This window comes from Augochlora pura, chromosome 8 (genome assembly GCF_028453695.1).
Source record: "Augochlora pura isolate Apur16 chromosome 8, APUR_v2.2.1, whole genome shotgun sequence".
Taxonomy (NCBI): Eukaryota; Metazoa; Arthropoda; class Insecta; order Hymenoptera; family Halictidae; genus Augochlora; species Augochlora pura.
In genome coordinates this window covers 12,227,751-12,247,820 of record NC_135779.1, presented here as the reverse complement: position 1 = coordinate 12,247,820, position 20,070 = coordinate 12,227,751, and the positions used below count along the sequence as shown (strand labels likewise).

The window sequence follows — 20,070 nt, the reverse complement described above, 5'->3', positions numbered from 1 at the left end:
ACGATGCTTGTGACAATTCTGAGCTTGCTCAACAATTTTTCAAAACGTATTTTAGAAAATATCTCATAGCCGCACTGTTTTTAGAATTGAATTGCTATTACAATTGAATTTTATAATGAAAATTTTGTATTGAAGTTAAATTGTTTAGAAGTTGGGGGTAATTACAATTTAATTTTGATGGGTGAATTCATTAAAAATTAGTTTATTGAGTAAATTTGGGTTAAATAATTTTGATTAAATTATTTTTAGGTTTATTTGATTTTAAATTGAAAATTTTATTTAAATTTGATTTTTAATTGAATTTTATAATGGAATATTTGTCATTGAAGTTAAATTGTTCAGAAGTTGGGGGTAATTACAATTTAATTGACCGGTCATTGCAATTGAAAATGTAATAGCAATTTATCTTTTTAATTATTGAAAATGTAGCAACCCGGTCAGAATGACCCGGTAACCGTAGTACGAGGGTTCAACTGCGAATTTAATTCGTTTATGACAGTAATAAAAAGGTTGAATATAAAACATTAACGAGATTAGAAGAATCTAATGGTATTGTTGCATTATTTATTTTCCATTCATTAGGATCACTACAGCAGGAAAGGTTCTTTCACCTAATTTACGTCTCTTGCGGTTACCATAGGCAACTTTTATTTTACATAAATATCTGCCGGTAAAATTTTTAACGAGGCAAACCGGTTAAAATATTTAGGTTATTCTTCCCATATCTCGACGGAAATAACGCGACGTCAGAAATTCGGTCGGGAAACGTTTGTAACCGCAATACCTATATTGGGCTTTCCCTTGTGGCGAGCTTTCGTTCAATTTCGTAACTCATTAAGGAAATAATAAATGAATTGAGACCATCGACAGTGGAAAATATGTGTATTTCATGTATACCACTGCGGATCAAATAAGCCCGTCCTTAGAAATTTATATATTTTACAATGTATTGCTTAAAATATACCATTTAGTACAATGTGGCGTTTAAATGAAATAATTTTGCCTCATAAACGAGTGCTCTGAGTATCTTAGAATATTCTTTGAAACATTCGATCGAACCATATCACGATAATAATTTCATTGAATGATATCGATGACAATAGAACGGCACCCTCTATGATATCGCATCCTTCTCATCAAGGAACGAGCTTGCAAAATCGTACACGATGTACCCGAGGGAAACTCGACACCGTTCGGTTGCGGCTTGTGCATGTCTGCACAATGCGGTGACTACACAGTTGCGAATGCAAAAATACAACAGGATGTCTGACGGAATATACAGGGTGTTCCATCAGACATCATCGTTCCAGGTGCTTCCAACCCGCATTCAAATTTTCGCGAAAGTAATTTCTTTAAAAGGCGCACAACTTTCCGTGTATCTGCAATCAATCATCGCACGTCTGTCAAGACGATCCGTACATTATTTCACTATTCATAAGCAACGCAAATCATTTTATTTAGCTTTCCTTAATCTTATTTATGTTATTCTATTTTATCTTATCCGGTTTCCTTATTTTCGACGAAAGTATGTACAAATGTACAAATTTAATAACTTGCGTTTGCATTCTTGCAGCGTGCCGATTTCATGGCAAATTCTATGTAAAAATCTTGAGTACACATGGGGTAAAAGGACGATTGCATTAATTGTTCTTTTAATAATTGAAGCATTTGTTTGTGACCTACTGAAAATTGCTCAATTAATTCATTCGAAAATGTACAATTTTCTTGTCGTCAATTTGTTGGCGTCCTCTTTGAAAGAATTAAATTTTATCCCGTTAGAAGGGTTTTACGAAATGCGACGAAGTTTTACTGTATTCTTTTGGATTGAAAAAGAAAAGAGAATCACGAGTATTTTTTTTAACAATTTTGTTTTATCCGATAAATTTTCGAAATATTACGTTTCTTCGAAATATTACGTGAATGTAATCTTATTAAAAGTATTCATTTGCAATATTCCCAAATAATTTCTAATAAGTATTAGAAACAAATATAAATGAATAAAGTTTCAATCTTCTATTGTATATTAACATCCGGTACGAAATAAATTTCCAAATATATTCACAGGTCTTCCAATGTTTAACATTAATAACTTACAGTACGTCCGTAGTATCTACAATTATTACGTTGTCTCTGAATTATTTTACAATACCAAGCAAACCATGCGAAAAGAGAACGAACGGCGCATAGCGAATATATTTCGAATCGTCGCGAAATCGGAAATTCGGCGCGCAGAGATGTTTTGTAGCCGCTGCGGACGAAAACGATACCGTGTATCGCTGGCAGAGAGCATTTTTAGGAAATTTCAAAGACGCCGGAGATATTTCAGTCGGCGATGACAGGTGAAGCACCCTGTACACGTCGTCCCGAAATAAAAAAACATACGCAGGGAAAAAGGGAGATGAAAAACGGGAAAAAGTATTGTTCGCTAGAGGGGAACTACGAGCCCGTGCCGGGTACCTGGCCCGCGCGGTCGCGCGTACACACGCAGAAACACATGAGAGACACGAGATGCCATGGTTATCGCGGTCTGCGGTTATCGGATCTATACACTGTATATGTATGTATACCGGTTGTATACATGCGCCACGATTTCATGGCGGATCGGGTCTAATACAAAAATTCGGATTTTCCGGGATGTTCGCAGGATCGGCGGGAAATCAGGATGATCCTGGTCCGCGGGAAACGGTCTATTAATCAATCTGCACCCCACTGTTTTGGATCAACGACGAACGATACTCCGGGATTCTGGAAGATTTGTTTCGATGGCGTTAAATCGAAAAGCTTGGATTCATTGAGATCTGCGAGTGAATTTTGTTACGTTGCACGGCGCGGGATATATGGGAAAAATTCAATAGACTTGCCGATTGCAATAAGTGATACGGTGTCCGAAATTTCCATAAAACCACCTGATATTTTCATGAAGTCTTATATTCCACAAGAATGAATAGGTATTACATGAACAGCATTTTAGGATTAATAAAAGAAACCGTACACATGACTATATTCGTAGATATATTTACTTCTAAAGAAACGGAAAATGAATTTTACCAAAAGACAAGTGCGAAATTTCCATAAAGCTACACAGTTCTAATGACATCAGGATTAACAAACATTTCTTCTCCATTTCGTAATCAATATTTAATATAATTCCCATTTTCTTTGGAATAACGTTGAGAATTGAATTAGACATTCATGAAATCAAATTAAGGAAAGTTTCTGCTTCAATAGATGATCGGACTACGCTTCGTTCGCAACAGTCTATAACTCGGAATCAAAGTTATATTATTTATGATGTTGTGCAGTGAGTTATACTGTTTGCAAAGTTCTCTCAATTTTTTCGCAAACTGGTATGAAAATCATCTCTCAACAGGCCCGTATATTACGTCGAATTTATTTTATGATTAATTCAACCGATTGACGATTTTGATTGGCTTCGAATTTGCGACTGATTACAACGTTGGTTATCAGGATGCAGTGGCGCGATTTATATAAATCATTACTTATAGACAGTTATTTATGGTTTCATGGAAATCTTGATTACTGTATATTACTGAACATTACAGTATATGTATATGCAAAGAATCCTTATTAGGATAGCAATTGTTATCAATGATCATATATCAATAACTATTATGCGTAATTCAATTATGCAATAGTAATATATCAATAATTTTGATGCACAATGCAATCGTGATAAAAGGCAGGAGAATGTTTAGGTATAATACTTTTCTTGTTAACACATTCGCATCGGGATATTTTTCCATAAATTTTCATATAAATCGGGGCACTTTCGCAATGTGAAGATATTTTAAACGAGAATTCTCGTTTCCCGATGCGAATGTGTTAACAGTTAGAAGTAATTTATATGGTTTTTAAACTTGAGATGTTAAACAAGTAAATACGAGCTAAATTTTTCTAAAATGATGTCTCATTGAATTTCAAAAACCGTACGAAAGTTATGTTGAACTTTCGCCAAACTTGGCGAGTCGCGTCACCTTCCGCTATCGAAAAGCATTGTTCCCGGATCGTGTCGATTCGATTTAATAAAGTTCATCCGCCCCGCATAGTTTCTTGGTTGCAGCCGACCGCGAGATGATCGTGATCGTACTTCTGTTCCATGAGTAATCCGGAATCCATTAGTCCAGGTCGGGATAGTCGTTAACGAACTTGCGGATAATGAATTTCCAGCCGGCTAAGGCAATTATTAGCCTTACTCGACCGAGACCTGCGTACGTGTGCTCGCGTGTGCACGGGCGTGTCTGCTGTTCTGCTTTGTCAAATTGCTTAACCAGAGTCCACCGTTCGGGAGTACGTGGACCTGACATTTATAACCCCAAAAATCTCGTGCGCCCGAGCCGCGGGTTCATCTGACGGCAATAAATAAATGGTTTCACGACCTTCGGTCTCATACAATAAACTTACGAAAGAGGAAATTTGAACTGTCATTAGTAAAAAGAGATATTTAACCGACTGTCAAGCACTAGTAATTCTTTAAACCACATTTCAAAAATATACATTTATAAATATACATTTTATACGTACAACTCGAATTATCTATCTTGATCTATCCATTTCTTTTTATTTAAAAAATCACTATAATGCACGCAAAGCACAGTAAAAATTTCAACTTGAAAATATAATTTCTGTTCGAGTCATCGTAGTTATTGAAAACATTTTCTACGCTTAAAATACTGATCTGTTCGAATTTGTAAGCATACTTTGCCATAGCTTTACAACACCTAACAATGAAAAGGGAGATTACAATTCAAATTTATTAGATGAACGATTCCCAACAATTGGTTTATGCCGCGACTTTGGCACAATGGTAATTCAATCAAATTTTGATTCTTAATTAAAATTGTCTCGATAACCGATGTCCCATCAAAATCGATTTATTCCGTTACGTAATGCTTAAATATTACGTAGAGTAATATAGTATTTATTAACGTAATTGATTTCTCATAATACCAGTGTTGTTTCATCCAATAAACCATCGTTAATGACAATAGCAGGTTGTTGGCTCTTCGCTGTTTATCATCCGTTTGAGTGAATTTGCTCAACGCCGATCGAAAATTGTATTAGTAATCGACGAACGAGCAGGATGATGAGACCGTTCCCACAGTTCAGCGTCTGCTTTCATTAAAATTCATGATGTTGATTCTGTGTGTATTACAATACAATTTTCATGCGAATAATATCTCGTCTTATTTCCAGCAGTTAATTACATCTAGTTTACGGTACCGATTAAACGGTTCGTTGATTCTGTGAACATATCCGATCAAGCAAATTGAACGTATTTCATTACTGTCAGACTGCAGATTTTTATGCAAAATAAGAATCGTCCATGTTATTTCTAAAGAACGTAAGTCCGACGAACATATATTTCCTCCTTTAATCATTCTAATAAATTGTATATGATACAAAAATATTCTTCAATTCTCCTAATTTCTTTATAGTTTCGCTAATCAGTTAAAAATGCATAAAATCCTCTGTCTAGTTATCAAGATATATAAATATTATATATTTAATGGAGAAAATTTTGTCATCAGTGAAAATGTTAATTTGTTTTTCACAAGGTACAGGATGAGAACATCTTACACTGATTCGTTCAAATAATTTTTAAGTCGATTCAATGTTTTATTATCTTTATATAACAGTAGATAGCGTATTTTTTTTATATTTAATGTATTTATTGCATAACGCTTCAAATATTAACATTTAAGTATATAAACATTTAGTATACAATATTATGTTTACAACAACGACATGACGATATTGTAGAAACATTATATAGAGTATTGTATAAAATATTATATAATAGAATGCAGGTAGGATAAAATTATTTCTTTGTCACTAAAGAAACTTCTATTTTCCCGAACAAAATCCTGCGAATCGTTCGGAGCTTTTTCCTGAGTGCGAATTTTCCCCGTTACACCGTGTGAAAACCGGAGAATCTCCTGGACCGATTATACACGCGGAACTCCTAACGAGCCGTGGCCGTATTAATTAACAATTACGTCGGCAAACGACGCCCCAGTAAGTGCTAATAGGACCAGGATTCGAGTTTTGGGCCGTTTACACGTGTACAGGACGAATCGGAACGTTCGGAACTAGTTGACGAGGGCCGTGCTTACCGAGCGTGGTAAACAACGGAAACTCGGTTTAATTGTTTTATGGAAATCCACGGGATTTGCATAACTATTCGGACGTCTCTCCCGCGAGAGGCTTTCAATCGATGGCGGACAAACGAGAACTTCCGGTGACTTACGCAATGGATGGCCCGTCGAGCAAAAGTTAGTCATTTTATTGCTTCGCAGTAAATATCAATAAAAAGTTAACGATAGGCATGATATAACGTTGTTGCGTTTGCGAACTTTTTACCGTCTGCGCTCGAATGACTTTGTCGTGGCATTAAAAATTACACGATTCGAGGCAATTGTCGAATCAATGCACTTCCATTCTTTCACAATTTCTCGCTTATAAAATGTTTCGAGCGAGATGGGATTGGATTAGATTTCTGGATTTTAAAGTCAAAGCATGCAAAAGGTTGAATTGTTATTTCGAAGCTTCTTTATCGGAATAAATAACTAATTTTTCTATAAGAAAATGAAGCAGTGCTATGAGATGTTGCTTTATTTTATTTATAGTATTATTTATCGTATAAATATCGTTTCTTTGAAATGTCGGACCGTTTTAAGAATATTGGCCTAATTCGTAGCTTGCTGATATAAAATTAGCCACTATTGTAATGCACATATCAGTAACTGTGCTTTAACTATGCCAAGGTGTAAGGATAGTCCAACAAAGTATCCTATGTATGTCCAGAACAATCAAAGTATTATCTTTGTAATTCTGTTGTGAAAATTTGATTATTATACTCAAGTTCATGAAATAATTTTAAATATTAAGTATGAAAATCATTGTCGTACTGTAATTAATAGACTGGGGATTTGTATGCAAAATAATTATTTCCTAGCTCGATTACAGCAAACACGAGTTAAATAAAAATTATTTTTCATTCTTATCGTTTTTAATCAGTTGAAAACGATCGAACAGCATTGTTAAATATTTTCCCTGCGCATATTCGATTGTATTTAAGTTTTTCATATTTGTTAGAAACGCATAAAATTCGAAGTTTAGTAATAAATTCAGCGTAGCATTTACTGTATTGTTTGGAAGATAATTATGTAGATATAGAGACAGCGCTCATATTGCTATGCATAACATCATTTGAAGATTCCCATGCAAATTCTGTATTAAATATTATTTATAATTGTTCTAATACGCGTTGTTTATAACAGTTGCATACGCAGAAGAATTGAAAGAAGTGATAGACATAATCCATTACTCTCGTCAATGATAAATAGTAAGGTCATAATTTCTTTAATATCTTGAAATTATAGCAACGAATAAATAAAACAAGTACAAAAGAATTAGGTAACAGAATGTGATAAGTTTTATATTTTCCCTACAAAATTTGCGTAACAAAAAAAAAAAATTATGGTTCCGGCCGGGATCGAACTGGCGACCTTCTGCGTGTAAAGCAGACGTGATAACCGCTACACCACGGAACCACATTATTCGACCAAGCAAAAACTACGCTGAAGCAATGATTACGCATCAATCACTTAAAATTGCAAACATTTTATAGAATTAACAAATCTGTATAAACCAATTTAAATATAATTTGAAATGCATGTTCTCGTTAAAAAACAATACGAAATATAAGAAAATAAAAGCTCTTTCTAATACTTTGCTATAGATAATGTTCATAATAATAATTCATTAATTTCACGAATAATATATTAACGCACTGTTTCAATCAACTTTATGAAAATAACCCCGCTAGATTTATTTTTATGAATCCTCATTCACAGCAATCGCATACTGGCAAACATAACTGCTAAAAAAATGATGAGATATATATGTCACGAATAACGAAAAATATAATAACAAATCTCGCTGACACGCACGGATGAACCACTCGAGGGTGCAAAAGTATTTTGTGCTTTATATCCCATGGGAATGACGATGAAGAGTCGTTACCGACCGAGAAAAAAATAGCGGCACGCGATTTTTGTAACTTGCTAACGATAACAGCGTGCCTGGTCAGGTTGTGATTCTTCTCCCCTAACGACAACAATTCGAAATTTCGGGGCGAGCTTGTCACGTTTGTAAAAATGAACAAAAGAGTGCACGCACCCGCGAGAATTCGTCGGATCAGTTGATTGCACGCTGGTGGTTCGTTAGAGGGTTTAATGGCTCGTTTCGCGAAAGGCCTTCGGCGGACGGAACGGAATCAAAGATGAGAGCGTGGAATACGTGTTTCGCGCTCGCGGTTTCATAATATAACACGCGCGCCGTTCCTTTACTCAGAAACGAAATGTTTGCGGAAATCGAAAATGCTTTTTGTATAATCTAGTTTCAAGATAGAGAGGCTCGCAAAAGTGTTCAGAAGCTTCTAAAGAGAAATGGCTCGCGTTATTTCAACTTTTTTGATCTGATCTTATACCAAGCATTTTGAAAAAAAAGGGTCGTAAATTTATATATGCATTTATATGCGGAAACTTATATGTGTGGTGAAAGTGCATGTTTATTTAACTCATGTATGTTGTAGTCGACGCACAGGGTTTTTATTTTACATAAAGAACCGCAGCTTAAGCATAAGGAACGAATACCCATATAATAAATGCAACCTGAAAGCATTCGTTAACTCTAGTTGAAAGACCTTTTATAATGCGCACGTGCAAGCAAGAAATAAGTCGGAAATGCGAAATAAAACGCTTTCGTTCCATGCTTCAGATTTAAAATTCAATTTGAAAAATATGTCGAGTAAACTCGCGCGCTTGTCGAGCTTCCAAATACGGGCGAGTGCCGTAATCGATAGCAGGTTATTTCACATGCAAAAATCAATTTAGAAATGCGAAACGAAATTGTTCCGCTTGAAAATTAGTTTTGCAAACAAAAAAAAAGAAGAAAACAGAAACTCTGTTGAGCATACTGCGTTTACTCTGATTGACTCTGATTATGTTAAGACGGAATACATGCGCTCGCTTTTTGAAAAATAATTAATTAATTGATAATTTTTGTTAAATCTTTGTATTCATTAGTATGCTGCGGATTTTAATGCAAAGCAAAAATCGTCTGCATCGATTTCAAGAACAGAAACTAATAGATAGAAAGTTCATTCTTTTCTGAATCATTTTTATAGATAAGAAATAATACACCGACGTTTTTAAATTCTTTTAAGACAGCTATTATTTGTAATTGCAAATACTCAATTTTAAATACTCAATTTTAATATGAATACATAAAATTCGCAGTTTATTCATCACTTCCTTTTTGTATTTTTGTTAATTTGTTTTCTGTAATTTATAAATGAATAAGATTTTATACCTATAATTTTGTAACTGTGAAGAGTCTTCGAAACAAACTATTTGATGTTTTTTTTTTTATTACGTCTTGAGCATATAGTCGTTTGATTAAGAGTAGCTAATCATCGCAGTTCGATTCATATTTGCTACAGTATTCTCGTCATATTTTTTTAGATATCCAAACAATTGAAAAATCAGTACAGTTACTAGTAATTCTACTGGCTTTCTCTTCGATTATCTGATTCAGCGTTGAGAGGATACCATGAACGCATTTTCTATGAACAATGTAAATTCAACAATTAAAATTTCACCAAATTCAGGTTTCAACGAAGTGGTCTTGCAACGAGAGTCTTAACCTACTTTTATTTAAGTATTGCCAGTACCTGATGAATAGACCGCCGCTTTCATGTATATATGACAACAGACGTGATGAAATTTTATTATAAATAAACATCAAAAATGACTATTTGAAATGATTTATTTCATATAGTTACTTGAAAATAAAAACAATATCGATTTATTTAAGATAAAGCGATTTGAAATAATAAATTACTTTGTTATGTCTTTATTTCAAATTGGCTAAAAGATATAATGCTGAACATCTTATTTTATGAAATCTTCAGAACAATTTGTTTAAAACAAAAACATGTATATCATAATTATTTCAAATAATTATAAAATAAAGTAATATATTTATAATAACATTACAAATAATGTAATTTCAGAAACAACCACAGACATGAAGATAGTTGCAGAACAAAATAGCATATTATTCGAAATCTATTATATAAAAATAAGTCGGGTTTTCCTTCCTGACGCTATAACTCCAGAACGCACGAACCGATTTCCACGGTTTTGCATTTGTTGGAAAGGTCTCGGGCTCCGTGAGGTTTATAGCAACCAAAATTCTGGAAAAATTTCAACAGAAAAGCAGGAAAAGAGGGAAAATCATTTTTCACATACAGCGCCATCTCTGATACATAGCATGTACTACAAACCAATATGGTTTATAAAACGAAAAAAATAACTTTTCTTCATCTTTTAATCCCCAAACGAAATGTTACAAAAAACGAAGCCATCTGGTGGCTGAACGGAGTTCGCCGGGTTTGCTAGTCATATATAAAATGTGAACGGATCTGCATAGCAAACATGGGTATACGGAATGCAGAGCACTATTTATTGAATCTATTTATAGACAAAGTACATCCTTGTATAGCTCTTGTTTTGTACAATTGATCTGATATCACTTTAAGTCCAGTGGCCTCCAACGACACGCTCGAAATCAGCAGATCTAGAGGATACAGACTGATCTCTCTGCTTAAGGTGCTGATATTTACTGATGAAGCATGCTCTCGCGGATCAAACAGCGTTTGATTAGCAGAATCCGCTGATACAAGCTCTCAGCTCGCGAACATCCCGGTCCAATCCACTTTTGGCTGAGGCCGGTCGAAAGCCGCGATTAGAACCCCGAACAGGTGCATCTCGCTGGGATTCGACGCGGCGATTACGATCGGCGGCCCGGTGCCTTTATGGTGGACGTTCGCATTCATCGTGCACAGCGGCGGCGTTCTCTCCATCTATTTAGGCGAGCGATTGTGCTGGTATGGGCGGCGAGAAGCTTTCACGGTGATGAATGGCTGGTCGCGGCCGCGATTAAAGGGACATACGTGGAAAGTTATCGCAGCCGGTGCATTCTCGGGCACGCTGCGCCGTCCTGATAACGATGAAAAGACGGGCCTGCATGATGACAGCTCGCGACGACGTTCGCGCCGCGCGCGCTCGGCTGGAACACGTCGGCGATCGCTGCTTCATGAAAATCCAACCAGCCTTTATCCACCCTCCCTCAACCTGATATTAACCCCTTTCTACTACCTCTCGGTGTTATTAACCCCTTCACGTCCTCCACGAATCCTCCCTCCGCGCCTCGCGACGCGTTTGATGAAATATCTCGCGTGCTTTTTCATTAGGTGAAAGATCGGTTAGCGATCGTTTCGCGCATGCATTTGATAAATACGGGCTTTAGCGAGCTGTCTTTTGCAGATCGCGTTCATCTTCTTTCAAATAAAAGTCAATCTTTTGCCTTCCACTCAAATTCTATCTTTTGTAAATCGAATTCAATGCTTTGTAAACCCAACCCAGTCTTTCGTTTAATCTTCCTTCAAATCGAGTTCAGTATTTTCTCAAACAATATTTTATCTTTTGTCAAATCAAATTCAATCTTCTTCGAAATCAAACTTAAGCTTTTGTAAATCGAATTCACCCTTTTGCAAAATTATCTTCCTTCAGATGAAATATACTGTTTGACTGTCTCATAAATGATCGTACTGACGAATAACAAAAGTCAGGAAGCACGTGATTTGTCGATTAGGCAAATGACAACTTTATTATTGTTCTCCAACGATGAGTCCAAGTGAAGATTCTTTGATAATTGTATTTTATGCAAGAAATATTTTGGCTGATTCCTTGAACTATGACAATTTGATGATTGCTATTAATTTGTTGGCATACAAAACTGCCTCAGATTTTGTTAATATTTATTCGTACCTTAGCCTATTGCAAATGGGCTGGTTGATGAAATTGGAATTCTCTATTTTATTTCACCGAATGTTTGATTTATAATGCCGAATCTGTATCGTAAATTGGAATGTGTGAATCAGTGATGCAATACATTCGATTCTGTTATCTTTTCATCGCCGAATTTATGTGCACCTTATCTTATCTATATTATTATAACGATTAAAGGTCAATGCTATGTAAAGACGGGCTCTTTCGTCGCAGGGTTTTTGATGACTTCAATTTTATCAATTATTGCGACTAACGCAGAGTTTTTACTCATGCCATGAATGGTACATATCGAATGTTTTATTACAATGACTTTTAAATTGAAAATACTTCAACTCTAACAAGTCTTTGTCACCGATTATTATGTATTTATTTTATCGTTTGCTTTTTAATTTTTATATTTTATGAATGGTATTTCGCTTGTATTATTCTACTTTACATCATTTTTAGCTTTTCCTCTTGTCTCCACTTATGGATTTCCTTCTCCTTTGGTTTTCTTCATTGTCATTTTATCTTGTGTTTAACAGAAATTTTTCCGGATTTAATGCGTTTAAGGTGTAGGCATTTAAGGGTGATGGAATCGTACCGATGGAAGCAAAATAAAAGAAAGCAGTCGGATTCAGGGTCCAGTCACGTCCTTCCTATTAATTCAACTACTGTAGGTTCCGTAGCAAGCGAAGATAAACTTTTCAGAACAGCTTTTTGCGAGTCTCGCAAGCAAACCCTTTCTCGCACTTCACGCAGTTGTTTTAGTTTGGCGCCACGCTTCGTTAATTTGTAATGTCGCGAGCAGGTGACGCTGTTATTTGGTGTAGAGTAAATGCCGGAGAAAAGCGTAAAGTTGCGCGCTGTAATTGTATTTACTTAACATTGGAAGTCGAACCGCCGTTTGGAGGGCCCGAACGTGCGAAAATGCGAGAGCATTTTACGAGGGATTAAACAGTGGGAAAAGGCTACTTTCGTCAGATTTCTGCACAGCTTACATAAAAATACTCGTAAAATACTAGACATTTTTCTTAGAAAAATTATAAAAATGTAAAAAGAGCTATTTTTAATAGAAAAAAATATATTCACCCCAAAAATTATAGTGACTTTCATTATAAAATATCATAATAGACATCATTATAATTAACTTGAGGTTACCAAATTCTTATATATTTTTTGTAATTTCTAATTGAACTGTTTCTGAATAATTAACATAACTAATAGTTTAGAAATTTCGTTGCTGCGTACGTTTTTATGTGGCACCAAATTGCGGTTTTTACTAACATTTATCACAGCGGCGTCTAAAAATTGCTCTATCAAAAAACACGCTTTTTTTATACTTGATTAAACTAGACATAGCATTTGCAGCATGAATCACGTTCCCATTTCGCTTTTTCCCTGTGACACTCGTAAAAAGTGAAACGTATAAAACATCGGACATTTTGAAACAGAACATTCAGCCCGAGTTGAAAAGAATGAAGAGGCAATCGTTTAAATACGACAAAAGCATAGGATGTTCAACATTCACTAGTTACAATGAAATTTCAGTTTCGGCATAGGTCCTCCGTTCTTCAATATTCAGTCTAGAAATCGAAACAATCGCATAGGTGAACAATCGAATAAAGAATTATTCGTATAAAATTCGTATAAAGAATTGCTCGAATAAAATTCGTATAAAGAATTGCTCGAATAAAATTCGTATAAAGAATTAGGAAAAGAATAATTATTCAAATAAAATTCAAATAAAGAATTATTCGAACACAATTTTAATAAAAATTGAATAAGGAATTATTTAAATAAAATTCGAATAAGTAGATAGATCCGTTTATGACGAACAATCAATAATTGTTATTTGAATAGAATATTCAACTAAAGATATTAGATTCGTTCTTTCGAATAACTTGTTCCAGATTAATATTTAGTCGAAACAATTCGAATAATGTCAACTCTGGTCTAATAACACATTTATTGATAATGAGAGATCGAGAGAGATCAATTAACGTACAAAGCGTTCCTTTCATTTCAATGTCTGCGGAAGAACGCACAAAGACGAGAACATGTATGAAAATCCACAGTCCGATAATAACGAAACAATCATCGGAATGCATCATCCTTTCAGCTCTCGTAGCAGCCTCGAGAAATCCTTGTTGTGTACAGGGGCTGTAACACAGTCGAATAAATCGGAATAAACGAAGCTGTCTTTCCCGGTTCACGGGGATGTTCCCGTGCACGCGTCGCCGGGTAAAATTCAAATCGAACCTGGCGCGTTTCCCCCGATGGAAAAAAAGTCTTCCGAGTCCGTTGATCGGATGGTTTGCAAATAACCGCGTCTACGATGCGATGGGGCGAGGTTGCATCGCGAGTGCTCCCATGGAGGGAACCTATGGGAACCGAGTGTGTTCCGTGAATCCAGTCAATCACGGCAATTTACATCCGCCGCCTCTCTCCGTCCTGCACCGTCCCGCATCCTACGCGTTTTCTATTATCTCTGTCGGCCAGCCGAACCGTACCTTTAGCGCAAATCACGTCTGATTGAGGTTTCAATCGGAATTCGTGAATAGAACTTGATTTACTGGCGCGCGTACACAGACCCCGTTGCTTGCTCGGTTGCTTGTGTTCCCCGTTGCCGGACTCAGTCACCGAAGATCACTGTTCCACCCTTCCGTGTGTTTACGTTGAAATAGCTTGTTAATGATTCGAGCACGAAATTATTAATTGCCGACCGAGCGGAAGGCTTGAGCGACGGCTAATTAACAGATATGTTCAATCTTTGTTGCGAAGACTGACGGGATCTGAAACGCGATTCTAACTAACAAAAGATAAAGGGTTTTCCTGAATAATAACACGGTTTACATATATATTCACTTAAAATCTAAATACAGCCTCTTATAAAAAAAAATATGCAAATACCTTTGAAAACACAATAACTTCTTTTTTAAAATTCGGCTAAATGACTTGGATTTTTTCAGTATTGAAAACACTAATTTATTATACAATTACTAAAATACTTCTTCTATTATTGGCTAAAAATCCATGAAAAACTGCGGCTTTCAAGACCTCTAATTTTCAACTCGAAACAACATCAATCGTTGCCCATGAAATTTTCCAATTTGTACGTAAGTTATCGAAATCTATAAAATACGTTTTTAAAATTATCGTTCCAGGTTCAGATAAAAATGTTAAAAAACGAGAGGTTCTTTTATTTTTTTATGTCATGCCATAAGAAACTGGCTGTCTACCCGTGTTTGCAAAATTCTGTATGCTAGTTTTAAATGTGTGTGAGCGAGAATGAGTTTGAGGAGTGGGAGTCTTCGTTTAGCACGTCGTTAAATAGTTTATGGTGTATATCGTGATGTGACTGTCCTATCTAGTGGGTGTTGTACTATGTATTGTGATTTGTGTCCGTGGAAGTGTCGAACGGACGTCGAGCGTAGGTTAGGGAGAGAGAGAGATGGTACAAAGGGAGCTATTAAGAGAGTGAGAGCAGTGCCGAGATTAATACGAAGATAGTGAGAAGGAGAGAGAGAGAGAGAGAGAGAGAGAGAGAGAGAGAGAGAGAGAGAGAGCGTAAGAGAGATTATTTAAATATACTTTAAATCAAGTTAAACATACTATTTTAATATTTTTGCAACAAACTATTTCATAATTCGTTCTACTATAGTCACAAACTCAACTGCTTAACCGCGTAGATCAATTTCGAAGAGAAATTTCCTATATCAAATTCTCGTGCAGCTTTCTGATAATTATTCTAAAATCTTTGGACTTCGAGAATTCGTTTCATGAGCAATTTTGTTGGAACAGAGAAACGAGAATAATTGGTGTGACATATAAAGCTACCGTTTTTTCGTGGCGAGTATGCACGTGGTGTACAGCCCTTTAGCTAAAGGGTTCGCTTTATGAATACTCTTCGGTATTAATTGACATACGAAGCGAAAATTTGCTGGAATTTTTTAATATCGGATGCTGTATTTTATGATGCGCGTGCATGTTTTTGATGTTTACACGTACTTTGATGCATGCTACGAATTTTAGCGAATTCGCACTCTGCTTCCGACAAATGAATAAGCAAGATTCTTTCTCGTTGGTTCAGCGATTATTAGGTGCAACGGACGAAATTTTACTTGCTGCTCTCTTCAATTATGAACGTCCTTTACGAATTTTGATTACTAGATCGTATTATGTAAAATAAAAATGATCTGCAACAATTGCAAGATGCCAGAGCTAAGCACAACTTTTTCGATTCTTTATCATGTTTAATAAGTGTAAATTACTTGTTTAGTTAAGGTTAAATGCTAGTTGCTTTAATTGTTCAACTGTTTTAAATTACGTGTTACTCATTTTTGTCATAAATGCATCAAATCTGCGGCCTAGTTAGTAACAGTTATTAAAACTAACCCATACCATCACAAAGATAATACAAGGCTTAACACGTTAGGCACAGGAATTCAGCCCCCAAAGTTCCCACAAAGTTAAAATATTTTAACTCTCTAACCACGGACGAGTTTTATTTGATATATAAATGTGCCCTAAGAATTAATGACAAAATATAGAAAAAGAGAAAGAAAAATTAGAAACAATAAGAACTGTTATGAATATCGTGTTACATTTTTAGGAAATGTGATTATTGTATGCAAATGAAAAGAAATATAAAAAGTAACCTAAATTAAGACAATATTTGGTCCACCGAATTTTACAAAATATTCAGGATTCAACGTTGCCTGTGGTTGAAAGATTGATTAATGTTACAAATTATTATAGTGGATTATATTTGAATGTTTCTGCATTCTATGCATACTAGAAAAATTCTATTTGCTTGTTCGATCTACAATATCTTAACGCGAAGATAATAAAAAACACACGACTGTTATTAATACATTTTTCTTTTTTGTTTCTTTTTCCCGTTATTGCCGTTTAGTTTATATTCATTATCATTATCTTTATTATTTTTTCCTTTCTTTCTATGGTCTATAAATCTTAAACTTTTTGTGACAGGCGGATTTTCAGTTAATATATATATCAATAATATGATATATGTTAATAATAATATAAAAAATATATATAGTACAGTAAATTGCCTACTCCCAAAAACTTAATCGCTGCGTACTTCGCAGGAAACAAAGCGCTCGATCAAGATCCAAAGAATCGCATAACATTCGAAAAATTTTATCAGATCCAGATTTCAACGGGAAATACCCTCGCTATTTTCATTCAAATATTGCCGATACCTGATGAAAAGCCATGCGTCGGAATTACGCAGGATCATAAATCCATTTATTGTAATCGACATGTGTGCACGTGCGGAGGAAAAATCGCAGCGGAACCGGGCACGATCCGCCGGCGTTTAACATCGTTTGCCAGCGTTGCGACTCGAGCATTATCAATGAGAAGGAAAGAGAGAGAGAGAGAGAGAGAGAGAGAGAGAGAGAGAGAGAGATGGGGAGAGGAGAGAGGGAATGTTTCAATGTCGAAGCACGGGACACGGGAGAGAAGCAAAAAATATTTCAATGCTGGACCGGTTGCTATCGAGACTACAGTGCACTCCTCTCGACAAAGGTCTGGGCTTTCGCGAAATATTTGATCACATCGAATTCACGGTACTATTATTAATTGGGAAGTGTTTCGCAAACTGGTCCGATACGTAGCATGCATTTGGCACGTGGAAAAAAACCGTTCAGCGTAAAGCTTTTTGCGCGTGCGATATAGCGAACCGTAAATTCATAATTGGCGAATAATGTTTGTACGGAAAGGTGAGATGACTCAAATTAGCATTCGTGTAACAGAAGCGTTGCATGTGCTGTCTGTGTGTACGGCAGGTAATTTAATAACAAGGTAACAGGTAACGACGAGGTTTGGTTTACTTATTTTAGTAGACTGCAGATTTCATGCATTTCTGACATAATTGAATAGTTGTAATATAAAACAATAAAACAATTAACAGAATTCTCGAGTATCGATATTACCTGCAATTTACTGAAACGGTTAAAGAAAGAAGAAAAGCCATAAGACTTTTTGTATATTAGCCGTCTAATAATAATCTAATGATATTCAATGCGGCTGTAGATAAATAAGAATAATTTTGGATTCGATTACGATATTTATCAATTTGTAAATTTTTATGGAATACGTTTTTGTTTATCTTAGTTCATTGCACGTGCTACGCAAATTTCTGCTTCTAATATTATTATTTTGAATTATAAAACGCAAAGAATGTACCGAATTGAAAGCAATATAATGCTATTCACTTTTCAATTAAAGTGTTTGCAATTGAAAGGAGAGAAGCAGAAAATTGGTACCATTAGATAGACAAGATATTCGCCGAATTAAATGTTATCGTAAATCGTAGCAATTAAAATAAAGTGCAGGCATTTTCTGTTACATTACATTGCATTCTAATCATGAGAGAGGATCATCTGGCAGTAGATCCATCTTTCTCCAACCTTGTTGATAAAGATCGAAGTAGGAAGCTAATTACTGGCCGTTGCCAACAAAGTAAGCGAATCTGGAGGTAATCAACGAGTTCGAAATAATTAGACTAGATATCATCACCGTTCTAACATGAAACTTGTATTTAACATTCCTCACAATTATAATAACGATGTCTACTTAAAAATCTTTTTCCGCCGAGAATATTAAACATTATTCAAGGTATGAATTTATCATAAAATAATCGCAATGAAAAATATCTTTCGGATTGTGGTATCTAACTAAGAATTAGTGAAGATAGTTTTGAAATAAGAATAGCAATCATTTATTTATATAGTATTACATCAATGTATCATAAAATAATTACAACGATACGTGTTTCTCTTAAATTGTAATAACTAATTATCTCCTATACAAACATTTTTATAACAAACGAATAAAGTTTCTTAAAATTACTGAAAATCCACAATGAAACATGTCATGGTAACTAATAATTGTTTACAAACATATAAGAATCGAAAGGGAGCTATTATTTTCACATTCGTGGTATGCTTATGAATTATTATATATCACTTTCGACCGTTGCCCGTTGGATGTTCGTCGAAGAACGAAAAACGACCCAGCCCGAAAATAAAGAAAAATCATTCGAACCCGTGTTCGTTGCCGACAAATCCAGCCGTGTCGAATCTCGAAAATTATTAAAACTATCGCGCCGGCGATGGCTGTTTCGAGTATCAATATTTATCCGCGTTGTTTGCCGTGCCCAGCGTTTCCGTGTTTCGTACCGAGCGATCTCGATGAAAGGATCAGTTTCCACCCCAATTTCATTATCCGATTTTTCGCGGGCGAAACCCGCCGAAACGCGCCGGCTCGGTGTCTGACAGTCAGTCAATTAACGTACGCACGAATTTCATGGGTATTACACCCCACCTCCTTCGCCGGTCCGCGTACACATTACGCGTCAACACATTTTCCAGTCTCGCCCGGCGTGGCTGAGCGATATATTTTCCGCGCGTAGCCTCATTAACTAGTCGTTTCTACCATTTATTACGAGCCCACCGCATTGATCTCGCGCGCGATCGTTTATAGTCACGGATATCAGCTTTATGCCCGTTCGAATAATTATGCCCGCGGCGCGCTGAACGTCGAATTTTAACGAATACCTTTGAGTTTTGCCCGCGAATAATTATTCTCCTGCGAGCGTAATTTGTTCTTGCCGAAGTTGATTACCATACCGTGCAAATCCCGTGTAATTTGTTTCGGCCCTGGATTCCCCGTAACCCGTTAATGAGTTACGGATTCGCATAAGCTGCTTGAAGCTTGTTAAATAATGGGAATAATTTGGCACCTGGCCCGACATTCGTTTTAATTATACCGCACGATCTTGAAGAAATTAACAAACTTAACGATCCTTGCATAGCTCGGAAATTGCGAACGGTTTATTGGTAATCCCACTCCTTTTTAATCAGTTTGCTGTTTCTATTTCTTTGCCAAGTGTTTCTATGTTATTGCGATTGTACTGCATGTGCTCGATTATCTTTATATTTTATTTTAATACAAAATTTTTTAAAGTATATATATATGTATACACATAATACATACAAATAATGCACACATAACCTTGGCATAGCCAGATAGCTGCTTTATTGCAAGTATAATAGTCGTGAAGATATAACAATATTTTTTATTACGAGTGTATTCGTTAAAAACAGTTTGTACTCCTGTG

At 35.6% G+C, this 20,070-nt stretch overlaps 1 protein-coding gene and 1 non-coding gene across 7 annotated transcripts in view; one reads left to right on the top strand and one right to left on the bottom strand.

Annotated features, from left to right (window-relative positions):
• The window catches only part of C3g (C3G guanyl-nucleotide exchange factor), a 131,469-nt gene that overhangs the window by 94,057 nt on the left and 17,342 nt on the right, over positions 1-20,070 (top strand). The window lies entirely within an intron of this gene.
• Positions 7,502-7,574, bottom strand: Trnav-uac (transfer RNA valine (anticodon UAC)). Its single transcript has one exon. It is a non-coding gene; the product is annotated as a tRNA-Val (tRNA).